The following is a 27,155-nucleotide window of genomic DNA, read 5'->3' on the forward strand; positions in this document are numbered from 1 at the left end:
GTATCGAATAAGGGGAGGGAGGGGTCGCTGTAAAGCATTGATAATGGGTGGGGAGAGGTGTGCGTGGTTAGGGGGAGAAGGGCTGGAGAACTAACAGTGGGGCCCAGAGAGATTCCCCCACAGACTGGGGAGATCCCCTGCTGCCCACCATCACCCAGCTCTGGGAAGAACAACTTGGGATTGCTTGGCGAAGTCACCTTTAAAAACACAAGTGTTCCATGCTAGTTACATTTTAATAAGACCAAAGCCGCCTCAAACCCAGTGTCACAATCACGGGGACGACTTTGTCCTGACATTTTACCGGCCGCAGCCACAAAGCGAGTCCAATTACGGCTCCCGTTCGGCATCAAGGCCCACACACAAACCCGGAGACTTTTCGTTCCTCAGGTTCTGCCGTCATTTCATTGCTGGCCTGTTCCGAGATTCATCGTTGTGCAAAGCAGCGTCAGGCCCTGAAACTGGGCGAGCCCAGAGCAGAGGCTGCCTTCATTTAACCTTCCAAAAACCAACCCGCCGAAAGGTGGATTAGCACCCATGCTCCTCCAGCCGCAGGGGTGGCGCCTCATCTGGGCCCCTGGTGCCCGTGCTCCAGCAACATAAGACCACGGGGGCCTGGCTCCACCAAAGTCCGGGGCCCAGTGTCTCCCCCAGTCCCGCCTGCTGCCCCCGGGCAATTTAAAAGGGCCCAGGAACCTCCACCGCCATCACCGGCAGCACAAGGGGGCTAAGGCGGCTTCCTGCCCACCCTCGCTCCGTGTAACCCTTCTGCCCGTCAGAGTTGGCAGCAACAAGGGCCGGGTTCAATATCTAGGGGATCCATTCCAATAACACAATGCAAACCGGCTCGAGCCCCCACCCAGTGACCTGGGACAAATATGTACCAACCCTGCTGGGCGCCTCCCAGAGGCAATCCTTCCCCTCTCGCAAGCACCTAGTCTGAGTGTAGCAAAAAGCCTTTTAACAACAGAGAGAAACAATGTGGCATTATGTTGGGGAAACACCACCAACAGGATTCATAACACAACCCACGAGCAAAAAAAAAAACCCACCCCAAGCAAATTGGGGCATGCCCTTTCCCTTTGGTTCTTGAGTCCAGCAACCCCAAATCACCCAACGTCCCAAAAGTCCAATGACCCAAATGTCTCTGTCCCTGGTCAGGGCAGCCCCAAAGTTCAAAAGTTTATCTGCAGAGCTTTACCTCCCAACCTGGGTGGAGATGGGGGCGGGGGTAAAAGGCACCTTACATGCTCTGAAGCTGACCGCCCCACAGCTCCATAGGCCTCCGCTCCACCAGCCGCCCCACGAACTACTTCGCTCAGCTCCGCTCCGCGGCCCACCAGCAGCTCCCACCGTCCCATGAACTGCTCCACGTCCCACCAGCAGCTCCCGCTGTCCCATGAACTGCTCCACCAGCCTGTCCACAAGGCACTCCAGCCGTCCCGCAAACTTCTCCACAATAGATCTTCAGGCTCCCCCACCACTTAACACAACGCTCAGTGATTTTGGCTCTTAGTCAGTTCAGCTCTTTGTTGAAGGCAGCTTGTAGTTTAGGAGCCTCAGTGATAGTACACCATTAGCCCGAAGCGAGCTCAGCAGCCTGTAACTAGACTCTTAGACGAAATCAAAACTAGCTCTAAAATTCCACAGTGAAGAGAAAATAAAAGGCAATTAGCAGATAAGACCATCATCAAGGGGCCCATGCCACCAAGTATTAATACTTGTCCCCAACCTCTCTCAATTCACAGAGTTTTGGAACCCATGACCCTTGCCTAGCGATTGCTACTTAGTTGATGGTGAGTCCCTCCATCATAACAAAAGGCCAAGTACAGTTCCCAGCACAGTTCCCATAATCAGGTTAATAACAATTTATTCTTCCTGCCCCAATAACAGAGACACTGGGGATCCCACAGCAGCCAAAGTGACCAGTTGGGCAGCTATGGCCTCGTTCTAGGCGGGGTGGGTGTGCCTATGCAAATGAGATCGGCCCCTGAAGTTCTTTTCCACAACTTGCCAGACCTCACCACCAGATGTCAGGGTGAGGCTCACCCTGACACTGCTTACACTCCGTGTGGCCTGCCAGTCTCGGAAGCGGCTGGCGCGTCCCTACAGCCCCGGGGGTGGGGGGATCTCCACACGCTGCCCCCGCCCCGAGGGCCGACTCTGCCATCTGTGGCAATGGGAGCTGCTGGGGTGGTGTCCGTGGGCAGCGATGGGCAGAGACCCCCCACCTAGGAGCTGCTGCCAGAGGGGGGTGTGGGTCGCTTTTGGGAGATGCCTGAGGTAAGAGCTGCACCCCTCACTCTCTCCCGCACCCCAAGCCCCAGCCCAGACCCCAACCCCCTGCACCCAAACTCCCTCCCAGAGTCCACCCGCTGCACTCCCTCCTGCACCCTACCCCCATGCCCCAGCCCAGAGCCCACACCCAAACTTCCTCCCAGAGCCTGCGCCCGCACCCCCTCCTGCACCCCAAACCCCAACCCCAACACAGACCCCGCACCCAAACTTCCTCCCACAGGCCTCCCCCCACACCTGCTCTCGCACCCCAACCCTCTTCCCCAGCCCAGAGCCCACCCCCTGCACCCAAACTCCCTCCCAGAGCCCGACCTGCACCCTCTCCTGCACCCCAACCGCCTCCCCCAGCCCAGAGCCCACACCTGAACTCCCTCCCAGAACCTGGCCACCCCACCCATTCCTGCACCCAACGCCCTGCCCCAGCCAAGACCCCACACATGCACCCAAACTGCCTCCCAGAGCCTGTACCCCTCACCCCCTCCCACACCCTAACCCCCAGCCCCAGCCAAGACCCCGCACCGTGCATTCCCTCCTGCACCCCAACCCCCTGCCACAACCTACAGCCCACACTCAAACTCCCTCCCAGAGCCCAGCCCCTTTCCCTCTCCCTCCCATACCCAAACTCCCTCCCAGAGCCTTAGGCAGATGTGGGGGGAGGTGGACGGGGAGGCAGGACTTGGTCCCATTCTGAAAACCACCAAAAATTGTAGAAACCTGCCGCCCCTGTCCAGCCCAACCTTCTGCGGGTGCCCCTCAGGCCCCACCCGTGCAGGGTTTGAAGCTTGCATTGCTTAAATTCCAGGACGCTGGGGGACTTCAGCTCCCCTTTGTCCAGCGGGAACCTTCACCCCACTCCCAACCAGATTCCTCTCCATGGGATGACTGTCGGGGGGCTGGGCCCCTCTTTGTCTTTTCTCTCTGGGACAGGCCAGGGTACCTAGAACTGGGGTATCTGAGCACCCAGGACCTTCTATGGAGACGCCCTTCTCCTTCCCCTTCTGTGGTCCCATCTGTCTTTGACTCCAGCCTGTTTTCTATCCATCGTCAGCACCATCCCAAGCCAGCTGCACCCGCCTCAAAAAGACAGTGTCCCCTGATGGGTGTAAATCACTGACCTCTCTCCCCTCTGAGCACTGACTGCCCCTCCGTCTCCTTGCCCCTCAGTCTGGGCAGACGGGACCTTTCCCTCCAGGGCTGGAGGATTCCCCCTTCTCATCCGCTACTGTCCCAAGCCACCCCTTGGGTGGGAATCTTAAATGTACCAAGGTGACTTAGGAGCAGAAACCCCCACAGACCTTCCGTGCAATGGGCACCTGCCCCGCACTGAGCAGGACTGAAACTCCTGCAGGGCCACATCCCCTCTGGGCCTGAGCAAAGCAGCAGGGTGAAAAGAGACTTGGAGATGCTGGGGATCGAACCCAGGGCCTCATACACGCAAAGCATGTGCTCGACCACTGAGCTACATCCCCAGACGGGGGCTGTTTGGGATGGGTTACACTCACAGCCCTCCTGTTTCCAGAGCCTCCAGGGGCCTAACGGCAGCATGGGGGACACATTCCCTGCTCTGAGGGCCAAACCCTCTGTCCTGGAGGTTGCTGGTTCTCAGGGGTCACTTTGCAGCAGGGCCAGTTTCTCTATGTGGGGGAGAGAGAGGGCCTGCCCTGGACTCAGGGTGCAGAGATACACTCGGCCCCTCTCCCCTGCATTGACTGGCTGGAGCTGCCAGCCCCTGCTGAAAGGTAACGGCGCTGGGGGGCGCTGTGAGTCGCTCAACACCTCACCCCGGTGGAAGAAGTTGGCGGGGGGGCGGGGGCTTTTCTCGGATCTGCTATTTCCACCTGCCCGTAAAGTCCAGCTTTCCCCAGCACATTCACTGCAGTGCACTCGGGTCACTGTTTCCATGGCTGACAGCAAAGAATCGCTCCCAGTTTCCCTTCTATCTGCAGCACGATTCTCCTGTGCCGGTGGTTAATGAGGTGGATCTAGTTGTCGATGGTTATTCATTCCCCACCTGGACAATTCACACAGTCCCTTTCCTGCTCAAATCCCCAGCACCTCAGTGATCCCGGTAGCAGGGGTTGGGTTTTCCCTGAGGCCCTGAGATTCTCAGGGTCCGTTTTTCCCTCCACCTGGAGTGAACTCAGCTTTTCCCCCATCCCAGACACTCCATGAAATAACAACAGCAGCATAAAGAAAGCGGGGAGGGAACATCTCCCGGCCAGGGCTGGAGGTGCCCAGGGCCCCCTGCTTCTCCATTGTTTCCATCGCAGAAGAGGAAGGTTCCTTGGAATTTGACACTCTGCTTTCCACAAGGGACAGAGAAAGATCTTGATGTTCCTGCGTCTGCACAAAGAAAATTGTCCTTCTGTGTGAAAGAGAGGCAGGAAATGGCTGTTTCTACCCAAGTGATCAACGAAACCAGAAAGTCACGCTGTGCAATTAACGATCCGGTACTACACTAACTCTGCGGTTACTTAGATGCAGCCACAACCGGCTCTGTGGTTGGTAACCTTACAGAGACGCTGCGGGTGATCATGAACTCGAAGCACAATCCCTTTAAACAGCTGCCGTTGGAATGTAACACAGACTAGTCCATTCCTCCCAAGGGGATGGGGTTCTTGTTCTTCTACACATTGTAGCCCATGGAGACCAAGGATCTGCAAATGTGCCTTCATGTGTCTTTGTTTCATTGATGAAAACATAAACTAGACACTCAGAGGATTGGAACTGATTTCAGATGAGGGACCTGTTTGCTAGGTTTCTATGGATTTGCACAGGAAAACACTGAGTGTTTCCATTCATCCCTATTCAGTGGAGCTCCCGAACATAATGGAAATGGATATGTGCTTATTTTTGTTAAGGGAACAGGCTTGTAAGGGGGCACTTGGATTTGAACCAAGGATCACTTAAGCTGCAGTCAAACACTCGACCACTGAGCTACACCCCCCATGGCATTGGCATAGGCAAGTCAGTGATCTTAAGGATTTTGAGGGACAGGCCCTGCTCAGAGAGCTCCTTTTCCATTCCCAGATGATGGGTGGTTTTAAAAATGGGGTCTGATTAAACTTTATCTATACATGTAGACCCCACAGCTTGCCCACCCACCGACACAGCTTCTCCCACTGACACAGCTCCCATCTCTCGGGGAGGTGGATTAACTACACGGACGGGACAGCTCTCTCCCATCCCCTTCGAGCATCTTCATTAGTTATGAATAAGTAGGAAATAACCGACTGAATGGACAGCAACCAATTTATCAAATATTGCTGAGCCTGCATTCAATATGGGTAACTGGTCATATTCGGCTGCATTAGGAGAAGCATTGCCAGCAGATCGAGGGAAGTGATTATTCCCCTCTATTCGGCACTGATGAGGCCACATCTGGAGCATTGCGCCCAGTTTTCAGAGCCCCCTCCCACTACAGAAACAAATTGGAGAGAGTCCAGGGGAGGGCAACAAAAATGATGAGGGGACTGGAACACATGACTTACGAGGAGAGGCCGAGGGAACTAGGATTATTTCGTCTGCAGAAGAGAAGAGTGAGAAGGATTTGATAGCTGCTTTCAACTACCTGAAAGGAGGTTCCAAAGAGGATGGATCTAGCCTGTTCTCAGGGGTACCAGATGACAGAATAAGGAGTAATGGTCTCAAGATGCAGTGGGAGAGGTCTAGGTTGGATATTAGGAAACACTATTTCCCTAGGAGGGTGGTGAAGACTGGAATGGGTTACCTAGGGAGGTGAGGAATCTCCATCCTTAGAGGTTTATATGGCCTGGCTTGACAAAGCCCTGGCTGGGATGATTTAGTTGGGGTTGGTCCTGCTTTGAGTAGGGGGTTGGACTAGATACCTCCTGAGGTCCCTTCCAACCCTGATCGCGGGTTAGAATAATATTTCCCAACCAACCATCAGTTGAGCTAAGCACAAATCAAGAAGGGTTTCTTCAGGTATGCTGGCAATAAGAAGAAAGCCAAGGAAAGTGTGGGCCCCTTACTAATGAGGGAGGCAACCTGGTGACAGAGGATGTGGAAAAAGCTAATGTACTCAATGCTTTTTTTGCCTCTGTCTTCACGAACAAGGTCAGCTCCCAGACTACTGCACTGGGCAGCACAGCATGGGGAGGAGCTGACCAGCCCTCTGTGGAGAAACAAGTGGTTTGGGACTATTTAGAAAAGCTGGACGTGCACAAGTCCATGAGGCCGGATGCGTTGCATCCGAGAGGGCTAAAGGAGTTGGTGGATGTGATTGCAGAGCCATTGGCCATTATCTTTGAAAACTCATGGCAATCGGGGGAAGTCCCGGAAGACTGGAAAAAGGCTAATGTAGTGCCCATCTTTAAAAAAGGGAAGAAGGAGGATCCTGGGAACTACAGGCCAGTCAGCCTCACCTCAGTCCCCGGAAAAATCATGGAGCATGTCCTGAAGGAATCAATCTGAAGCACTTAGAGGAGAGGAAAGTGATCAGGAACAGTCAGCATGGATTCACCAAGGGCAAGTCATGCCTGACTAATCTAATTGCCTTCTATGATGAGATAACTGGCTCTGTGGATGAGGGGAAAGCAGTGGACGTGTTGTTCCTTGACTTTAGTAAAGCTTTTGACACGGTCTCCCACACTATTCTTGTCAGCAAGTTAAAGAAGTATGGGCTGGATGGATGCACTATAAGGTGGATAGAAAGCTGGCTAGATTGTCGGGCTCAACAGGTAGTGATCAATGGCTCCATGTCTAGTTGGCAGCCGATATCTAGCGGAGTGCCCCAAGGGTCGGTCCTGGGGCCGGTTTTGTTCAGTATCTTCATTAATGATCTGGAGGATGGTGTGGATTGCACCCTCAGCAAGTTTGCGGATGACACTAAACTGGGAGGAGTGGTAGATACGCTGGAGGGTAGGGATAGGAAAGAGAGGGACCGAGACAAATTGGAGGATTGGGCCAAAAGAAATCTGAGGAGGTTCAACAAGGATAAGTGCAGAGTCCTGCACTTAGGACAGAAAAATCCAATGCACCGCTACAGACTAGGGACCGAATGGCTTGGCAGCAGTTCTGCAGAAAAGGACCTAGGGGTGACAGTGGATGAGAAGCTGGATATGAGTCAACAGTGTGCCCTTGTTGCCAAGAAAGCCAATGGCATTTTGGGCTGTATAAGTAGGGGCATTGCCAGCAGATCAAGGGACGTGATCGTTCCCCTCTATTCGACATTGGTGAGGCCTCATCTGGAGTACTGTGTCCAGTTTTCGGCCCCACGCTACAAGAAGGATGTGGAAAAATTGGAGAGAGTCCAGCGAAGGGCAACAAAAATGATTAGGGGACTGGAACACATGAGTTATGAGGAGAGGCTGAGGGAACAGGGATTGTTTAGTCTACGGAAGAGAAGAATGAGGGGGGATTTGATAGCTGCTTTTAACTACCTGAAAGGTGGACCCAAAGAGGATGGATCTAGACTATTCTCAGTGATAGCAGATGACAGGACAAGGAGGAATGGTCTCAAGTTGCAGTGGGGGAGGTTTAGGTTGGATATTAGGAAAAACTTTTTTACTAAGAGGGTGGTGAAACACTGGAATGCGTTACTTAGGGAGGTGGTGGAATCCCCTTCCTTAGAAGTTTTTAAGGTCAGGCTTGACAAAGCCCTGGCTGGGATGATTTAGTGGGGATTGGTCCTGTTCTGGGCAGGGGGTTGGCCTAGATGGCCTCCAGAGGTCCCTTCCAACTCTGTTATTCTATGATTCTATGAGTCTATGATTCAAATCCCTGACGTAATCCCACTCCGTCCAGTAGCCCCAGGCACATTCCAAGCGTTGGATTCGAGACACTGAGTCAGCTTCCTGCAGTGAGTTTCAGCCTTCCCAGAGGTAATTTGTGGGGGTTCGCCATTTTCGGATGTTCTTGTTTAATTCCCCTCCATCCAATTCAAATGAGTTTGAAATTACTCACGGCAACATTCTTTCACCTACTTTGGTAAACAGAACAGTTATCAAATGTTGTACTGAGAGACCAGTCAGTGGGGAACAGAGCGATAGTCATTTGTAAACCAGTTGCATTAAGAACCACAGCTCTCTGGATGGGGGTAGGCCACCGTGGGGATGGGGGTGTCAGAGGCAATTTGGAGGGAGGTGGCGGAGTAAAGGGTGGAAGAGGTTGAATTAGGGTACATTTTCCCTTGGCCCCGAAAGGGGCAGCACGACATGCCCAATTAAAAGGGGGTGTCATGCCTGAAGAATTTACAATATCCACCAAAATAACAGGAACAACAAGACAAACACAGAACGCAATGTTTTGTTGCGACAGGGGACCCACGGCGTTCTGGGTTTTCTTCCACTGGCACCAGCTTGCCCAGAAAGTGTCTGAAAAAGAAAATAAGCATTCCCCAGCCCCTGGGTGGGGACAGATGATTGCTTAAAAGTGCCCCTTTCTTTTCACATTTTTTTTGGCTGACTGCAGGAAAACCAAAAAATTACCTTTATATTTTGTTTGTTTGTTTTTTTATTCAAAGGATACTTGCTGCATACCTAGGCAGAGGAGGCCTGTCTATGTAAACACGGTCTGTTCCTGAAGTCTTTCCCCCAGTTCATCACTAGATGTGAGGGGGGAGGTCATTCAGGCCTTCCTTACACTTCCTATTTAAAAACTCCTTATTGTTCCTACCTCTGCTGGCCTTCGATTTCTCCTCCTGTCCCTTCTTTGGCAGCTCATATGAGGTGGCCAAGTGGTTAAAGTGGTGGGCTGCTAATCATTGTGCTTTGCAAGCATGGGTTTGAATCCCATCCTCATTGTGTGCATTTTGTCTTCTCCCCTCCTTCACAAACAACCATCTCCCCTTTGGTACAAGCCACATTGCTTCCTGTAAACAAAAACCTTCTCAGGAACTCAGACCTCCCTTGCTGTCAATAAAACACGTCTAAATCCCAGATTTCTCAAAGAGTTCTTTATTTCTTAGTTTTTATCTCAAAAGGTAACAGCCTCATAATGTCCCCCAAACACCCTGGGACCAGCCCAAATAATTAAAATGCCCCCACCTCAGCCACGACAGTGACCCACAGCTAGCGTGTCTAGGTCAAGGTGCTCTGGAGGAAGCAACTCAAACATTTTCTCTCTGCTTCCCTTGGCGAGGTCTGACTGGGAAAACAAAATTGAAAATTTTCTGCTGGGAAACCAATTCTAGTCTGTTTGGGGACTTTGATTTGAATGGATTATTATTATTCTCTTCTGATCTCTGAATTATTTCAGTTCAGTCTTTGTCCTCCACATGTGTTGCCAGGTGTTGAGCAGAGTGGGAGTGAGGCCAAGTCATGACGTCTCTTCCCCTCTTCCAACTTGCTAGGAAGTTTCTCTGCCTTGATGTGAGTCAAGCAGTGTCCATTGTCTCCGGGCTTTCTCGGAGGAGTCCGCATTGTACACGGTTCCTGGGAGAGTCCTTGGGAGCGTGGATACCTTCACTGAGCCAGCAGCGAGTCTGGCTCCTCCAGCGTCACACCGGAAAGGCTGGCGGTGGCCATTTCCCAGCCTCAACACATATTTCAGTGACGCACCCAGAGCAAAACTCCACCACTTCCCAGACAAGGCTAACACACACCATCCACCCAGGTATTAGCCTTCAACAGATCACAACTTTTACAATGATAGCTCACCAGGCCGACTCTGTACAAATCACACCTTAATTCTTTGAGAGTGGTGACTATGGGTCTTCCAGGGTGCTGCTTTGAGCACAGCCTGCTACCCCTGGGCTGACATTGCAATGGAGACGTCCCCATAGAGTCCCTCTCTCCCAGGATAAAGATGGCAGCAGGGCTGGCCTGGGTCACCTGACGTGGGCTCCTGGAGCTCAAGCTGTGGGGCTCAAAAGTGGGGTGCAGATATTGGTGTTCATGCTGAAGCCTGGGGTCGGAAACCCTCACCCCTAGTGGGCCTCAGAGATTGGGCTCAAGCCCATCTGTCTCCACTGTCATTTTATAGCCCTGCAGCCCCAGCCCCATAAGCCTGAGTCAACTGCCCCGGGCTCTGAGACAGGTGCCCTGGGTGTTTTAATTGCAGTATAGACATAACATTAGGATACGTCTACAGTGCAATGAATCACCCACGGCTGGCCCGTGTCACATTAATCCAGGACAGCGGCTTGGGCTGTAAAGTTGCAGGGTATGTGTCTCGGCTCAGGCTCAGCACCCTGCTCTAGGAGCCCAGAAGGTTGGGCGGGAGTTTGGCAAGTGAAAAAGGTAAAAGCGCAGTGAAGTATTCCCCTGGACTCAATGGCATTTCTCCATTTCTCTGTCTGTTTCGGGGCAGTGACAAAGCAGGTCCTGCTGTATTCGTTATTTCAACGGGAGGTTTAGGATTTTCATTCTCAGACACGGTGCACAAAGCAGGACTCAACCCTCAGCATAAACTGAATGAGCCGCCCACAGATTGTGGCAGCCCCAATGAGCCACTTGGTGTGAGAGCTCGGACCTGCCCCTGTCCCAGAGGGAGGGGGTCATCTGCGAGGGGACTGGAACACTGACCTATCAGCTCTTCACACCCAAACTTTCAGTCACTCTATTATCAGTGCCTCTGAGTGTAATTTAAACAACAAGAAAAGCTACACTGGGCTAGACCAAAGGTCCATCTAACTCTGTTATTTGTCTTCTGATAGCAGCCATTACCAGGTGCCTCAAAAGCCACTACTGGGAGTTGAACCCAGGATCTCCTGTTTAGAAGACAGGTGCCTTAAACCAGCTAATCCATGGTGCTTTCCTCTGGCTAACGTATGGTGTCTGCCCACACCTGACTCCCTGCCAACCCGCACTGGGCCCTGACAAGCGTTTCTTGTGTTTCGATTCTGTAAAGCAGAGAAGCGAGTGAAGTTTTACTCCCAAGGTGTGTGTCTGATTCTTTGGACAGATCGATCCTACAAAATTAAGTCAGTAACAACATTACTTTGGGGTGTTAAAAATTTTACCTTCCCTGAGCAATGCAGTTATATCAGCCTAATCCCGGTGTAGATAGCACTGGGTTAACAGGAGGACTTCTTCCCACCCCACTCTGCCTCTTTGGCTGAGGCCTGCTGGTCCACCTTTCACTCGCTCCTCTCTCCCCGAGGCCTCCTTGCCTGCTGCTCATTCCTCTCCGCCCCATACCCCAAGGTCTGCCCGCCACCCATACCTCTCTGACCCCTCCCCTGAGACCCACCATGGCCGCCCCTCCCACCTCTCAGCCCCACCCATCAGACCCACCCAGCCTGCCACCCGTGCCTCTCCGTCCTGCCCTGCCCACCACTCGCACCTCTGTGCCCCTCCCCTGAGGCCCACCCTGCCCACCTCTTTCTTCATGCTGCCGTTGTTATTCCATGACACATTAAAGATGGAATGAAAAGCTGAGTTTCCTCCAGGGTGAGGAAAGGAAGGAGACACCAACCCCCTGGCAAAGCTCTGTGCCCCACAGAAAACCTGCCCCTGCTATTACAGTCACTGATGTACTGGGGATATGACGGGAAAGGGACTGTCTGAATTATCGAGGCAGGAATTTTACAACAATCTACAGCAACATCACTGGCCACAAACACACTCTCCTCATGCTCCAGCCAGAAGGGAAACGAGCAGGAATTCTTGTTCAGCCCTGGGCACACTTACACAACAGCACAGCAGTGAGTGTGTTGTGGATGCTGGTCTGAGGAAACAATTGGAAACGATCACTCAGTGAGAACAGAACTAGAGTGTCGTGAGAGCGCTCTATAAAGCAAGTAGTTATGGCAGAGTGGTTAAGGTGGTGGACTCGAAATCCCTTGGGGGGTGGGGTCTCCCTGTGCAGGTTTGAATCCTGCCAACTACGGAGGAAGTTGTGGCTCTTTAGTTTCAGTGCCTGAGCATCCTTGGCCCCAGTGGGAGCCAGGCTACGTCTACACGACAGAGTTATGGTGCTTTAGTGAAAGCGTTTTAATTAAGCCGCTGTTGCATGTCCACACTAGGCTGCTTGTGTCACCGGAGCGCATCCAGGCTAGCAGCTCTTGGGTCGCCACAGAGCAGTGCATTGTGGGACGCTATCCCACTGTGCAACTGGCCGCAGGGTGCTTTGGGAAGGGTTTGCAATGCCTCGTGGGCAGCCACACGAGGCAGGTTTCTCTATCCCATTGTTCCGTGGGCATCCGACTCGATTGCCAGCTGCTTTTCAGCTGCCGTGGGCATGGTGGGCAGAGAGTGTGTGTGTGTTGGGGACTGACAGTGTGTGTGTTCGGGGAGCGTGTGTGTTGTGGAAGAGTGAGTCTGTTGGCACGCTGTCCCTAAGTTCAGACAGCTGCTGGAAGCAACCAGTCCTGATTCAGGGGGAGCGGGACACCCCAGTCCTGAGTCAGGGGGAGGGGGGACACCCCAGTCCTGAGTCAGGGGGAGGGGGGACACCCCAGTCCTGAGTCAGGGGGAGCAGAACAGCCCCGACATCAGCCCCCACTTCCCGCACTGGCTCAGCACAGCCCAGCAGTCTCTGTCACATACACACACTCACACACACTGCTGCCTGCCTGGCTGTGTGTCAGGGTGCAGGACGAGGGGGGTTTAGAGGGCCATGGGCCCAGCACTTTTTAGCAGCCCTAAGAACGGACGACGGAGGGGGGAACAAGGTGGAGCCTTGGGGGAAGAGGCGTTCTGTGGGTGTGGCCTCGGAGGGAGGGGTGGCATCAGGGAGAACGGGCGGTGTGAGATTGGGGCCTCAGGGAGAAGGGGCGGAGTGAGTGAGGGCTGGGGGGAAAGGGGTGTCATGGGGGCGTCACAGTTCGGACGCCGGTGGGCCCCCCACTGTAAGGAAGATTCCAGCACCCCTGCTCTGAGTCCTAGGTGTGGTGAATTTGTCAGGTCTGAGACAGGAGTTGCTTGTGAATGACAGTGACCCCTTTGCCAATTGGCACCAATAAGCTTTTGTCACACATTGCGACAGGGCAAGGCAAGACGGCTATAGTTAAGTAGTGAGGAACAGGTATTTTAGCCCCAGGCTAAACGAATCCTTGGTACTATGGTAACCAAATGGCAGTTGTTTCAGGTTAATCAAGACACCTTGGGCCAATTAAGATCCTTCTAGAAAGCAGTGGAGATAGCTAGGTTGATTGGAACACCTGAAGCCCATCAAGGCCTGGCTGGAACTAGTGAAAAGCCTCCCAGTTCGTCAGTGAGGCGCATGTGTCAGGATCTGTAGGAGGAAGCCATGCTGTTGGAGGAACCAAGCAGTGCAAATACACATCAGGTGCAAGGAAGGAGGCCCTGAGGTAATAGCGAAGGAGATACTGAGTGGGGGCTGCTGTGGGGAAGCGGCCCAGGGAATTGTACACGTCCTATTTCCCAAAAGTCAGCTACCATAGCTGCTACTATTAGGGTCCCCGGGCTGGAGCCCAGAGTAGAGGGCGGGCCCGGACTCCCCCCTCCTCTCTCCTCCCCTCCCCTCTCCTCCCCTCCCTGATTAATCATGGATACTGGGAAACAGAGATTGTGCGAGGGAGGGTTGCTTCTCCTCACCTCTCTTGCTGGCTTATGATGGCTCAGTAAGCTGTGGCCCTTGCCTCTAGAGAGAGAGAAGGGCTATGTGGAGTCACAGTGAGCCTCTGAGGCTAGCAAAATCCACCAGGAAACGTGGGACCCATAGAGACAAGGACAGAGCTTTGTCACAACATGAACTGAGCTATACCCTCACACCCTGATATAATAGAAAGACCAGCGCAAAAAACAGAGAAAGGAACAATAAGATACTAAAATAACAATGGTTGGAACTCTCCATTTCTCTCAGTCTTTGGGTGGATGGGTACTAAGAGCTGTAGCTACAGTTGAGGAACCAGGCGATCGGACAGCTGGCCCAGCCCTCCATACTAGTACCGCTCTCACATATAGGGAAATGGGTCAAAATTGGAATTCATGTCATGACTCACTTCCCATAGGGGATCAGTCTGTCTCAAGCTCTGTCTATACTTCAAACACTGGAAGTATTCTTCTGACAACCTAACACTGTCTATGCTGGGGCTGAGGTCACATTAACTACTTCTCTCCGTGGAGTGGACTTTTCACACCCCTGAGAGAGGTGGCTACGTCAACATCGCTTTTCAGCATAGACCAGACTTTAGATGGCTTATTGACCTAAAAGGTAATGGACTTCAGCCTTTTCCTTGGTGGTTGAGGACTGCAACTTTCCTACCTGCTGAACACATCCTATGACAGATGACTTTCCTTTGCAAATTAGAGAAGTGGGGAAGTCAGTGACCCGTACAGTCTAAGTGTAAGAACTTGTAAAAACTTCTACAAATTGTCTCTTCGAATAATTTTGCTTTCACTAGAAATAGACTTTGAAACTAAGCAAAATAAGTTCTATTTGAAACACAAAAATTTAAAATCTATACTGGGCCAATATTCACTTATACACTCTCACACACATTCTTCCACCCCAACCATTGGAGTGAGGTTTTCTACCAGAACTCCTTACACTACGGGGGTAAATTAAAGCAAATTAACTTTTCAAGATCAGCTGTCACTTCCTGTATGACTAACAAAATGAAAAAGGAGACACTTTGTTTTACAAAGTTATTCAGATTATCACACAATTAATCTCCTACTCTTTAACCAATAAATTCATTTTCATTGGAAACAATAACATATTCAAAGAGCTCAAATTCTTGTCCTATGAGTTCGTTTTCTTTTAATCCCCGTTGCCAACAACTGAATCTTGGCTCTAATTCTGGTTTGTCCCAACGTAGGTCCCAACCAATTCTCTGAGTTCATATATCGCTGGTTTTTCTGCCCTGTATGTTGGTGGAAGGGGTCTCCTATGTGGGAATGTTTGCATCACGAGGAAAAAAAAAAAATCTCTCTTTTCACACTTTTTAATCTTTCAACGTAGGAGGAGGTAGAGGAGAAGGGATGTAAATGCATAAAACACAAGAGAAAACTGTCCTACACTAAAGGCATTTATCGGTATAACTATATTGCTCAGGGGTGTGAAAAATCCAGAGTTGAGCAATGTAGTTACACAGCCCTAACGCCCTGTGTAGATAGCGCTACGTCAGCAGGACATATAGCTTGAGGGGGCTGGACTAATGAAGTCCGACGGGAGAGATCTCTCCCATTGGCTTAGAGCATCTGTAAAAGCATGCTACACCAGTGCAGCTACATTGGGGCAGCTGTGCCAACATCAGCTTTATTGTGAAGCCGGAGCATCAGACACAAAACCAGAGAATCAGGACTCAACATGCGAGTATCTGGAAGTCTGAAATTGGAACCGGACACGTTCCTTGCCTCATTGGTTACCATCATTTCCACAGCCTGAAAGTCCTGGTTTCTGTGAAAATAGAAAGAATTATATTGAAATTAGAATTCATTAAAGAAATGCTACTTGAAGGGTTTGTTGAAATATAGTTGTCAAGAAGAGAAACATTAAGGAGTGTGAGACAATGGGTCCTCAAACTAATTAACTTAGAGCTCCTACTGAGCTGGGAGATTGGTAAACATTAGTATGCAAGAAAGATATGTATGTATATTTGTCAGTTGCTGCTTCCTTTTGTCTCTTCTGTTCAATTGGCTTATCTGTATAAACAAGTTAGCTTGAGCCTTTGCAGGGGGCTCACATATCTGGGTGCATTGGCAAAGTGCTTTGCTAATAAACAGAGTGGTCTGACAAATTATGTGAGTCCTGAATCTGACTTTGACATTACCCAATCAGGCACCCAGTTTGGAATCCACGAGGAGGGAATGTCCTATGAAGCACTCTCTCTCTTTGGATCCAAATGGTGAAGGATGATTGTTCTCAATCTAACCCTGGCATGCTTTGGATCTGTAATCAGTGAGTTGTACAAACAAACAATTTTCCTTGGGTCTTTGGTCACCATAGCTTCTTTTACTGGGATGGAAACCAAGAACTGAGCGTGTACTCATTCAACCCCAGTTCTTTCCAAATCCTTGGCCTTGCTTAGGGTAAATGTACACTTCTCTGAAGTAGAATCCTTTACAAAAGCACTCCAAATCTCAGCAGTGTTAGTGAGGAATGGCTTCCTGAAACATGCCCAGCTTTTCTTTAATTTGGTGGCACAATTCCAGGCAAGGGACTGGATACAGGCCTGTTAGTTATCAGAGCTGGAGTTTCTATTCAAAACTAGCTATTTTTCTGCAGCTATTAGATTTCCAACACTGATTTCATTTCATACACTTGTTTTTAGCACCTACAAAGGATAAATTCAATAAAAAACCCACTTCTATTTCCTCAACATCTGCATCATGAAGGGGACCATTCCCCATGCCATAGAATTAGTTAGGTTATTTAAAATTTTTTTGTAACCTAGCATCCCCCATAATGGGGGACAAAACAGCCTCCTTGCCAGAAGTGGCTTTACCAATTGATGGAACCTGGGATTTAAACTCCAAAGGATCACACGGTGCTTGGGATCCATCTGAATTCCCCTTCCAGGTTTTTGACACTTTCATCTCCAGGCATAGCGAGTCTGATGTAGGAAGAAAAGTGCTGGAGAGAGGTCAAATAAAAACAGGAACTGAACTCCTCCAAACACTTCCCCTAAATGGGAGAGAGGAGGGGATCAATTCAGCCTTCACATCCCATCAAATTCATGGGGGGGAAGGGAGGAAGCTACTGCCTGATGTCTGCTAGGATCTACAGGAAGCCATGAGCTATAGTTACCCTGAGCTTATGACCCCTGCTAGAGACAATAATGAACTGAGTGACCTCCCAAGGGCTTTGTAGGGCATCCCATAGGTTTCCTTCAGGCACTTACAGATTCTGAGTTGGTTTCATGTTTCCTCACCATTGCAGGGAGCTCTCAGGGTCTGTCTTTCCTCTGAACCCTGGAGCTCTGAGACCCATGGCTCTTCCCCTTGTTCCAGCTGGGAAAACACATCAGGTTTGGAAATGGGAAACCCTGCTCAGATGAAAGAAAACAAAGGAGTTCAGGTGATTGCATAAGACTTTGTCATAAAAAAAACAAAACATTCTATTAATTTAACTTCAGTGCTTAGTGTGACCTGGTGTGCCTTGGGGAGTCCTGACTGAAAACGCTAAGGTCAGGGCAGGCTAAAAAAGGGAGAGAAGATGCTCCCAGAACTGATGGCTAACACTGAAGTTAAAATCACCGACCACTCACAAACTATGCTTCTGATCCCCCACACTGGTTATTGAGAAGCTGAAAAAGATCACACAGCCCCCTTTATTGCATTCCAGTTCGCTGACTCCCAATCAGCACCTATGTTCGGTACAGTGAGAGCTTATTTAAAAATTCTGGTCACAGAAACACAATGTTCTGACCCCAAAGGGTCAGCCATATTACCAGGTCAGCACAGGTTTGAATAATAGAATCTCAGGGTTGGAAGGGACCTCAGGACGTCATCTAGTCCAACCCCCTGCTCAAAGCAGGACCAATCCCCAATTAAATCATCCCAGCCAGGGCTTTGTCAAGCCTGAACTTAAAAAAAAAGGTTTGGATCTTACCCAAAATACCAGGCTGCCAGCCAATCCTTTAGCCTCTAAACTAAAGGAAAGAAGGAAAGGTCAGAAACATTCAGAAATCTATATATCGGGTTCTTCACAGTATTGGTGAGTTCCTGGCTTGAAAGTCCGTCTGGAACACATCCACAGCTTGGATGGGTCATTCAGTCCTTTGTTCAAGGCTTCAGTTTGCAGAGAAGTTGCTCCAGAGGTAGGAAGAGGGATTGAAGAGAAAATGAAGATGATGCAGCTGCCCTTTCTATTCCCTTTGCCTTGTGGCTTGTACTTCCTGTGTTCCAAACACAAGCTTCACAGCACATGGCATGGAAAAGCCCTGGAGTTCTCAGTACACAGGCATACCCCTGCATGTCTTGCTGACTCAATAGGTGTATCCCCTTGGTTCTTTTCATGGGCTCATTGTACAGCTGATGACCCTTGACAGGCCAGTGAAGAGGCTCGGCAGTGCTGATGCCAGTCTGTCCGGGGGTGTCACCCAGAAACACTGCACAAGTCTGGAAATACAGATATACCCTACATGTCTATAACTCACAACACAAAGGTGGTACAAAACATAGAAACAAAAGGATCATACTTGGAAAATCATAGCATTTTCACTGACACCTTACATGACATATCTAGCATGATTCATTGCAATTTCATAATCACATCACCTTCCTCCTGGTGTCTGATAATGCTTGTACTCCTCAGTCCTCCAACAGTCCGTGTTCTCACTCTCAGCTCCTAGTGCCTCTTGCTCCCAGCTCCTCACATGCACCTCACTAACTGAAGTGAGCTCCTTTTTAAAACCCAGGTGCCCTGATTAGCCTGCCTCAATTGATTCAAGTAGCATCTTGATTGGCTGCAGGTGTTCTAATCAGCCTGTCTTACTGGTCTCCAGAAGGTTCCTGATTGTTCTGTTACTTTACCCAAGGAAAAGGGACCTATGTAGCCATCTGGCCTGACCCTGTCACAACCCCTATGTTCACTCTTCTAGAAAACTATGATCAATTATTTACATAGTATGGCTTGTTTGAGGTATCATTTGAAAATGCATAATCTATAGAATATTCTCCTCCTGTTAAAATATGTGTAGCAACACTATGTAAAATTATGAGATTTTACTGTATCATATTAGTGAAAAAGTTACAATTCTGGGGAACACCCTCAGACCAGTTCCTCAGAGACAGCAAGGCAAGCAGCTGGTCAAATTGCCATTCTCCAGGAGGGGGAAGGTGTGAAGAAGACATTTACATTCCTTCTCAGGGACCACTTGAAGCTCATATCTACAACAGACAGCCGGTCACCATGACTCAGCTGAGAACTGAAGTTGTTTGTCCTACAAAGGACTGAATTATAAAAAGAGGGGAGGAAAATGCTTGAGACTCTCTCTCTCCCCCTTTTCCTCTGCTCATGACAGCTCCTGAAGAAACTGAACTTGGCAGCAGGGGCGAATTAGCGGGACTTCTGGCTGAAAGGACAGCCAGCCTGCCTCAGGATATGGTGAGAGAAACATTTGCTTTGTATCCGTTTTAGCTTGTTAACTTAGATGTTAGTTTGGGTTTTATCTTGCATTTCTTTTGTAAACAATTCTGGCTTTTATACCTCATTACCTGTAGTCAATTAATATGGTTTTTTTGCCGGTAGTTAGCCATCTCATTTTATTGTTTCATCTAACCAGTGTGTTGGGATTAAAGTGTGTTGGAAAAGCCATTTGGGATAACAAGGCTGGCACGTGTCATTTTCCACTGATGAAATGACAGACTTCATATGACCTTGCGTCGTTCAGTAGTGTGCTGGACAGTGAAAGATGCACAAAAGTCCGGGACCAGAGAATTTTCTGGGGTTCTCCTGTGGTGCATTGTAATTCGTGAGTCGCTGACTAACAGCGCTCAATACTGTGTAGCTGGGAGCGAGTTACATGCTGGAGACTGGGTGTTAACTGCCCAGGAGTGGCTGTTCTCACAGTAAAGCAGTGGAAAAGCCACCCCAGCTTGGGCAACTGAGGGGAAACAGCTGTTCAACCAGTCAAGATTGTACTGTGGTTAATGTCACAGACACTCAATTTCAAAGCATCTCCTAAAACACAGAGAAAGTAAATCCATGTCCCAGAAGTTGAAGACTCCAGACAGAGGACAAGTCTCCCTGGAACTGCTTCTTGCAGAGAGAGAGAGGTCCAGACACAATGAGAGAGTCCTGGGGAAGCTGGGAACACTAAGAATGGGCTGGTGGCGTTCAGTGGAGAAAGGGAACAGGAAGGGCAGGGATATCACTGAATGCAGGATCTCAGCAGTCCTAGATGTCAGGATAGCACCTAGTGCAGCCCATTGGAAAACATAATCCCAACTATACATATAAAATTATGGGCTCTAAATGAGCTGTTTCCACTCAACAGAGGGATCTTGGAGTCATTGTCGATAGTTCTCTGAAAACATCCACTCAGGGTGCAGAGGCAGTCAAAAATGGAACAGGGTGTTGGGAATCATTAAGAAAGGGATAGATAATAAGACAGGACATAACTTGCCTCTATATAAATCCATTGTACGCCCACATCTTGAATATTGTGTGCAGATGTAGTCGGCCTATCTCAAAAAAGATACATTGCAATTGGAAAAGGTTCAGAAAAGGGCAAAAAAACCCGGACTAGGAGTATGAAGCAGGTTCTGTATGAGGAGAGGTATGTAAGACTGGGACTTTTCTGCTTGGAAAAGAGACAAGAGGGCAAATGAGAGAGGTCTATAAAAGCATGTCTGCTGTGGAGAAAGTAAAGAAGGAAGTGTTATTTACTCCTTCTCAGAACACAAGGACTAGGAATCACCCAATCAAATTAATAGGCAGCAGGTTTATAAGAAACAAAAGGAAGTATTTCTTCAAACAACGCACAGTCAACCTGGGGAACTCCTTGCCAGAGGACGTTGTGAAGGCCAAGATTATAATAGGGTTACAAAAAAAAAAAAAACAAACACCGTGAGAAATCTATTGAGGACAGGTCCATGAATGGTTATTAGCCAGGATGGGCACGGATGGTGTCACTAACTTCTGTTTGTCATAAGCTGTGAATGGGTGACAGGAGATGAATCACTTCATGATTCCCTGTTCTGTTCATTCCCTCTGGGACGCCCGGTGCTGGTCACTGTCGGAAGACAGGACACTGGGCTAGATGGACCTTTGGTCTGTCCCAGTGTGGCCGTTCTTAAATACCAGGGAACCTAGTGAGTCCAGTGCAATGGGAGGGAGTAGGAAAATCCCTGTATGTGGAGAACACTGGGAAATTAGAAACTATCATTCAGAAGCAACAGACTCTAAATAGTCTAGAAAAGCAGAATGTGAAAAATAAGAATCGGGGTCATGTGACTTCAGGAATGAAGGACTCAAAAAACCAAGTCTGGAGAGAAGAGAGATTGTGGCTATTGCACATGGGGATGGGGGGAGCAACTCTCCAGGTCTCAAGGATTTTCACCAGCAACCGAGGCCATCGTCCCATGCACGGGGCAATCCGGAGCAGTGAGGAGTTGTGTCATCTGTAATCCTGGCTGAGTTTCAATGCTCTGCTGCTGGAGCTCCCTTGTCTGGATTCCCCCAGCCAGCATTCAAGGTCTGTGTGATCAGTAACCCTGGACCAGCCGCTCTGACCCCAGCAGCCTGCTTCTTACACCCCAAGCACATTCTGGTCTGGGTGGAGAAGGCTCAGGGTTTGAGAGAAGGCCAAGGGTAGGAAGCTTCTGTTCGTTATGCTGGACCTAACCCCCCCTTTTACTTGTGCAAACAGGAGATATTTGACACTGTGCGATTCTGCTCCTGTGCTCTCTTCCCACAGCGTTCAGCAGCAGGGGAGGGTCTCTGGTCATGTGTGTGTCACTGGCATGCTGGGGTGATGCTGGAACAGGACAGAGCAGAGGTGGCATTGTGGGGGTGGCGTGAACCTCATCTCTTCCGTTCCCCTTCCAAGAACCGAGGGGACAGGAACCCTTACCCAGCGAGGTCACAGTCTCACAGGTCTCCTGCATGACGTCTCTGGAGAGGGCTCTCTGAGCGGGGTCCAGCAGAGCCCCCTCCTCCCTGGTGAAATACACAGCCACCTCCTCGAAGGTCACCGGCCCCTGACAGAGCAAGAGCCCCACACTCAGGACCTGCTGCCCACTCACAGCCCCACTATTCGTGGGGGAGAGGAGCCAATCAAACGGAAACTCTGGGTGGACGGCAGTCAACAGAGTCCCACCCCCACCCCGCTCAGAGCACCCAGGAAACACCAGGGTGAGGGGGCGAAGAGACACCCCTCCTCTCTCCCAGCAGATCCATCACACACCTACTAGACACAGACTGATACCGGAGATGCTGCCCCGAGCAGGGTCTAGGGAGAGATCTCTTGTAGGAAGCCTAACACCCTCCTCCTTGTGAGGAGCTGGATATGAGGCAGGAGAATCTCCCCTAAGCCTGACTGGTGGCTTCCCCCTTCATATTTCAAGGCACCCGCTGGTTAGTTGGGTCAGGCTCCAGCACTAGGAGTCTGGTCCTTTTTCCAAGCCCCATCTACGTGGCTTATTTTCTGTTCACCAAATTGGACCATTTCCACCTCCGAACCTCATGGGTCTGTTCAAAGAATCTAGGCCACTTATTAAACAACTCCCAGCAGGTCTGCCACCCCCTGGTCTCCTCCCTTTCTCCACCCTGTGCATTTCCTGCCCCGCTCCAACCTCCAAACCAGACGGTGCAAACCTTCCCCTCTCCCGTGTATTTGCTGTCCCTCTCCCTCCTGCAGGAACAGATCAGAACCCCCCCCAATAATCCCTACCTGAGCTGGCTCCTCTGCAGCCATGTCACTCCCTTGTCCCATGGGAGGACAGAATGAACCGGAACAAAACGTGAGCGTTGTTCTGCAGCCTGATCGGGCGAGAAGGGCCGTTGTGGAGGTTTGGGAACGGGCATTAGTTCATTTCACATCACGCTTCCCCCAGGCTCTTTCCTTGCAGAGCGAGATCTGAGATTCTGCCGTGCTTAGAAAATGCTCAATCTCTGGATTACAGCAGAGACCTGGCCCCTCCTGCCAGGCTAAGCCCACAGACACACTTTTAACCTCCTTTCTCCCTCCCACGTCCCAAAACAAAGTCTCTGAACGCAATCCTAGAAAAAAGCAGAACCAAAGGAGTCCCTTTCGAGGATTCCCTCTGACACTGACCCCACGGCAGCCACACCCCAGCAGGAGGGACATGGAGTCAGGAACTGGGTTTTCCTCTCTCTCATCCTCATCTTGTCCACAGGAAAGTGATTCTCCCCACAGTGCAGTAATACATCTGTCTGGGCAGATTAAAGAGCTGGAAATCTCTTTCAAAACTCTTATCCCACGGACCCTGTCAGTCTCTCTATCTCCTTTTCCCTGTGCCCTCTCCATGCCTGTCTGCTCGGAAACTCTCATTCCTGGGTTGTTTGCTCCCCCATGGCTGGATTTGCTCCTGCAAATGGCAGGAGAAATGGGGTGGGGGGCTGTTTCTGTAGAGTCATTTTATAGTCCTTCACTGCCTGCCTGGGATTTCCCCATTGCCTGCCTAGGACCCCCACCTGCCCTCCAGCAGGATCTGCCAGCCCATTTGCCTAGGACCCCCTCCTCCTACCAGCAGGACCCCCTGATGCTTTACAGGAGGACCCCTCACTCTGCACCAGGGACCGCCCCACCACAGCGCTGTGCACTGGGCATGGCAATGGTCCCAGGAGCCAGCTGGGCAATCCCAGACAGAGCCCCTGGCACAGCACCAGGCAGCGTCTAATCCCCTGCCCCACCTGCCCAAGAGACCCCCACCCCCACTGGTGTGCAGCCAACAGGCCCCCAGTGATACCCACCTCCAGGACCCATAGCCTTAGGGCTGGGCACATCAGAACTACCCCCCGAAACCCCAAACCCTCCAGAACCCACCAACCTGACTAGGGTCCCTCCTGCACAGCCACCCAGAGGCCTCCCCCTACCACAATGCCCCTTCAGCTCCCGCTGCAATCTCCCCACACAGACATGCACCCCCCCAGCAACAGTGTTCCCTCACAGTGTCTGACAAGTGGACAGAAAGTTATCACCACCCCCTGCTGGCCAGTCACACAGGCAGAGGGAGCCCGGGGGGACGCCTCTTTAACAGGAGAAGGGAAGCCATGGAGGGCCAAAATAACTAAGAAATTTCCATACTCTGTCACTAGCAAATAATGGCCACTGTGGATCCACCCCAGAGTTCGCTACAGCTTTGCACTGCGGGAAGGCCCCCCTCACAGAGACTCGTTGTCATGGGGTTTGGGATATTTCTGGACCCACGCTGCACTCAGAGGGACCTCCTCATCCCGTGCCAGCTGGAGAAAAGAAAAGGGTCCAGCCAACTCTCCTGTTACCAACTGGGAACCACCCATCCCCCAAACAGGGGGAGGCCCCTGGCTTTGATGGGTATTGAATATATGGCTAGTCTCTTTTATCAGCAAACATTTTTAACAGAGAGAAAGGAGGGAACAAATGATTCTCAAAGGAGAGGGAAAGATGATCATTGTTGCAGGGGGGTTCATTTCCCAATCAGGATGGAGAAGGACTCAGGGCGACGTTCTGGTTAAACTTGGATTTATGCTGGAAATGGCCCACCTTGATTATCATGCACATTGTAGGGAGAGTGGTCGCTTTGGATAAGCTATTACCAGCAGGAGAGTGAGTTTGTTTGGGGCGGGGGGGGTGGGGCGGAGGGTGGATTTGTGCTGGAAAACCTGGATTTGTGCTGGAAAACCTGGATTTGTGCTGGAAGTGGCCCAACTTGATGATCACTTTGGATAAGCTATTACCAGCAGGAGAGTGGGGTGGGAGGGGGTATTGTTTCATGGTCTCTGTTTATATAATGTCTTCTGCAGTTTCCACGGTATGCATCCGATGAAGTGAGCTGTAGCTCACGAAAGCTCATGCTCAAATAAATTGATTAGTCTCTAAGGGCCACAAGTCCCCCTAAACTTTTTTATGAATCTTTGAGACGTACAGAGAAAACGTGTCACAAACTACGCAACTGAGAACATGGGATAAACGCCAAGACTGGGGGGGATTTTATGTGGCTATTAAAGAACGAGCTGGAAAAGGGGGATCGTTTGTGATATAAAATCCAGCCTGTCCAATACATAAACAGAGAGTGATCGTCCCCCCCCCCACCCGCCCCCGTTCACCTGGGCAGCAGGGAGCCCTCTGAGGGGCTGACTGGAGGGGGCGGGGGGGGGAGCTGGAGGGCTCCCTGGGGGAGGTGAGGGGGCGGTAGTGGGGGATTGGCAGGTGGGGGGTAGGTGGGGGCTGGGGGCAACGGTGCGGCAGTTGGGGGCAGCAAGTGGGACTCGGAAGCGGGGATCGGGGGCAGCCCCATGGGGGACACGTCCCCTCCCTTCCCCGCCCCGGCAGAGACCCGGCGTCTCCTCCCACCCCCACGCCGGGGCAGCCAGGTTGGGGGATGGCTCCGGGCTCCAACTTCCCACCGACACCGGGACAAATAACTGCGGATAAAACCGGGGGGGAGGGAAATCCCGCCCCCCCCACGGGAGGGGAGTTTCAATGGACATGTGAGGAGGAGGGAGAGACGGGGGGGGATCAGGGGAGACGAGAGAGCGGATCAATGGGGGGGGGGTGGGGGGGAGTTTACAACCACGTGTGAGCTACCGAGACAGAAAAGGGGAAAACTGGGGGGCATTCGTGCCCGTGGGGGGGGAAGGGGATCCAATTATCTCCCCCGCCGCCCCCCACTTCCCCCCCGGGAATTTCCTGGCTGCACAGTGACAGTTCAAACCCCCACCCCCCGCAACTCCGGCGTCTCCCCCTCCAACACTCCATAATGGACCCCGCCCGCCGGGCCCCAGTCTCTGCCCCCCCCCAATCCCAGCCGTGCCGGGGGCAGAGAGTCACTTTCCTGCCCCCCCACCAGCTCTCTCCCCCCGCGCGGTCTCCCACTCACCGGGTCGGGGGCGGGCAGAGCCCGGGGCTGGTCCCAGCTGGAGAAAGCTCCCCCCGGCCGGGCACGGAGGTGTTAATGACGGGCCCCCCCAGCACAAACCCCGAAGGGGAGCCGCAGCTGCTCCTCCGAGAGACCCGACACGAGGCAGCGCCTGGGGGCGGAGCCTGGAGCAGACCGGGGGCGGGGCATCGTCTGGGGGCGGGCCCTGGAGCAGACCGGGGGCGGGGCAGCGAAAGGGGGGGGCAGCGTAAGGGGGCGGGGCAGCGTCTGGGGGCGGGGCTTGGAGCAGACCAGGCGCTGCCTCGTGTCGGATCTGTAGGAGAAGCAGCTGCGGCTCCCCTCCGTGGTCTGTGCGGGGTGGGGCCCGTCATTAACCCCCCCGTGCCCTGCCGGGGGGGGGCTTTGTCCAGCTGGGACCCGCCCTGGTGAGTGGGAGACCCCGGCGGGGGGGAGCGCTGGGCGGGGGGGGCAGGAAAGTGACTGCCCCCCACCTGCCCATCCCCCACTGCCGCTTCCCGCCCCCAGGGAGCCTTCCAGCTCCCCCCCCCGCCCCCTTCAGAGGGCTCGCTGCTGCCCAGGTGAATGGGGGCCGTGGGGGGGGGGACCATCACTTTCTGTTTATGTATTGGACAGGCTGGATTTTATATCACAAACGGTCCCCCTTTTCCAGCTAGTTCTTTAATAGCCACATAAAATCCCCCCCGGTCTTGGCGTTTATCCCATGTTCTCTGTTGCGTAGTTTGTGACACTTTTTCTCTGTACGTCTCAAAGATTCTTAAAAATACCCTCAACGTTTGCCCCACTTTGACTCTAGTTGTCTCCTTCTAATTGAATATGCCCGTGAGAGCTTTCCCTGTCTCTGTAATTATAAATGACGACGAAAATCTCAGATTGACACCTTTTCTCAGATTCCTGAATATGGATCTAAAACGTTTGCCAATGTTGCCCATTTCCGCTCTATTCATTGACCAAATAGTGGTGGGAAATACACTCAGCTTTTACCTCCTATCAACAACTGCTATAAAATCCCTCTCATTTTCCACTTCCCTCTCTATAATTTGCATAAATGTATCCAAAATCCCTCAGATTTCCACCCTTTTTCTTTCATTTCTGAACACTGATCTCCAATCTCAGGTTTCCCTCTTACGATGTCATTATTAAATGTCAATTAAAAATCCTCTTGGGTTTGGGGCTGTTCCCCATGTCTCTAAATCCGAGCACATTGTCCTTCCTTGGGGGGAACCTGTCGCCCTGAGTCCTTCTCCATCCTGGTTGGGAAATTAACCCCCCTGCAACAATGATCATCTTTCCCTCTCCTTTGAGAATCATTTGTTCCCTCCTTTCTCTCTGTTAAAAATGTTTGCTGATCAAAGAGACTAGCCATATATTCAATACCCATCAAAGCCAGGGGCCTCCCCCTGTTTGGGGGATGGGTGGTTCCCAGTTGGTAACAGGAGAGTTGGCTGGACCCTTTTCTTTTCTCCAGCTGGCACGGGATGAGGA

At 51.3% G+C, this 27,155-nt stretch overlaps 1 protein-coding gene, 1 long non-coding RNA gene and 2 other non-coding genes across 4 annotated transcripts in view; all 4 read right to left on the minus strand.

Annotated features, from left to right (window-relative positions):
* Window positions 1–27,155, minus strand: part of LOC144258216 (uncharacterized) — a 970,182-nt gene that overhangs the window by 373,828 nt on the left and 569,199 nt on the right. The gene's annotated exons all lie outside the window — the stretch shown is intronic.
* On the minus strand, window positions 3,690–3,761 carry TRNAA-UGC (transfer RNA alanine (anticodon UGC)). Its single transcript has one exon. It is a non-coding gene; the product is annotated as a tRNA-Ala (tRNA).
* On the minus strand, window positions 5,168–5,239 carry TRNAC-GCA (transfer RNA cysteine (anticodon GCA)). Its single transcript has one exon. It is a non-coding gene; the product is annotated as a tRNA-Cys (tRNA).
* On the minus strand, window positions 15,385–17,769 carry LOC144258350 (uncharacterized). Its single transcript, XR_013344688.1, has 3 exons — window positions 17,716–17,769; window positions 17,036–17,149; window positions 15,385–15,561 (listed from the first exon to the last, which is right to left on the minus strand). It is a non-coding gene; the product is annotated as an uncharacterized LOC144258350 (long non-coding RNA).

Source organism: Eretmochelys imbricata, chromosome 28, assembly GCF_965152235.1.
Source record: "Eretmochelys imbricata isolate rEreImb1 chromosome 28, rEreImb1.hap1, whole genome shotgun sequence".
NCBI classification, from domain to species: Eukaryota; Metazoa; Chordata; order Testudines; family Cheloniidae; genus Eretmochelys; species Eretmochelys imbricata.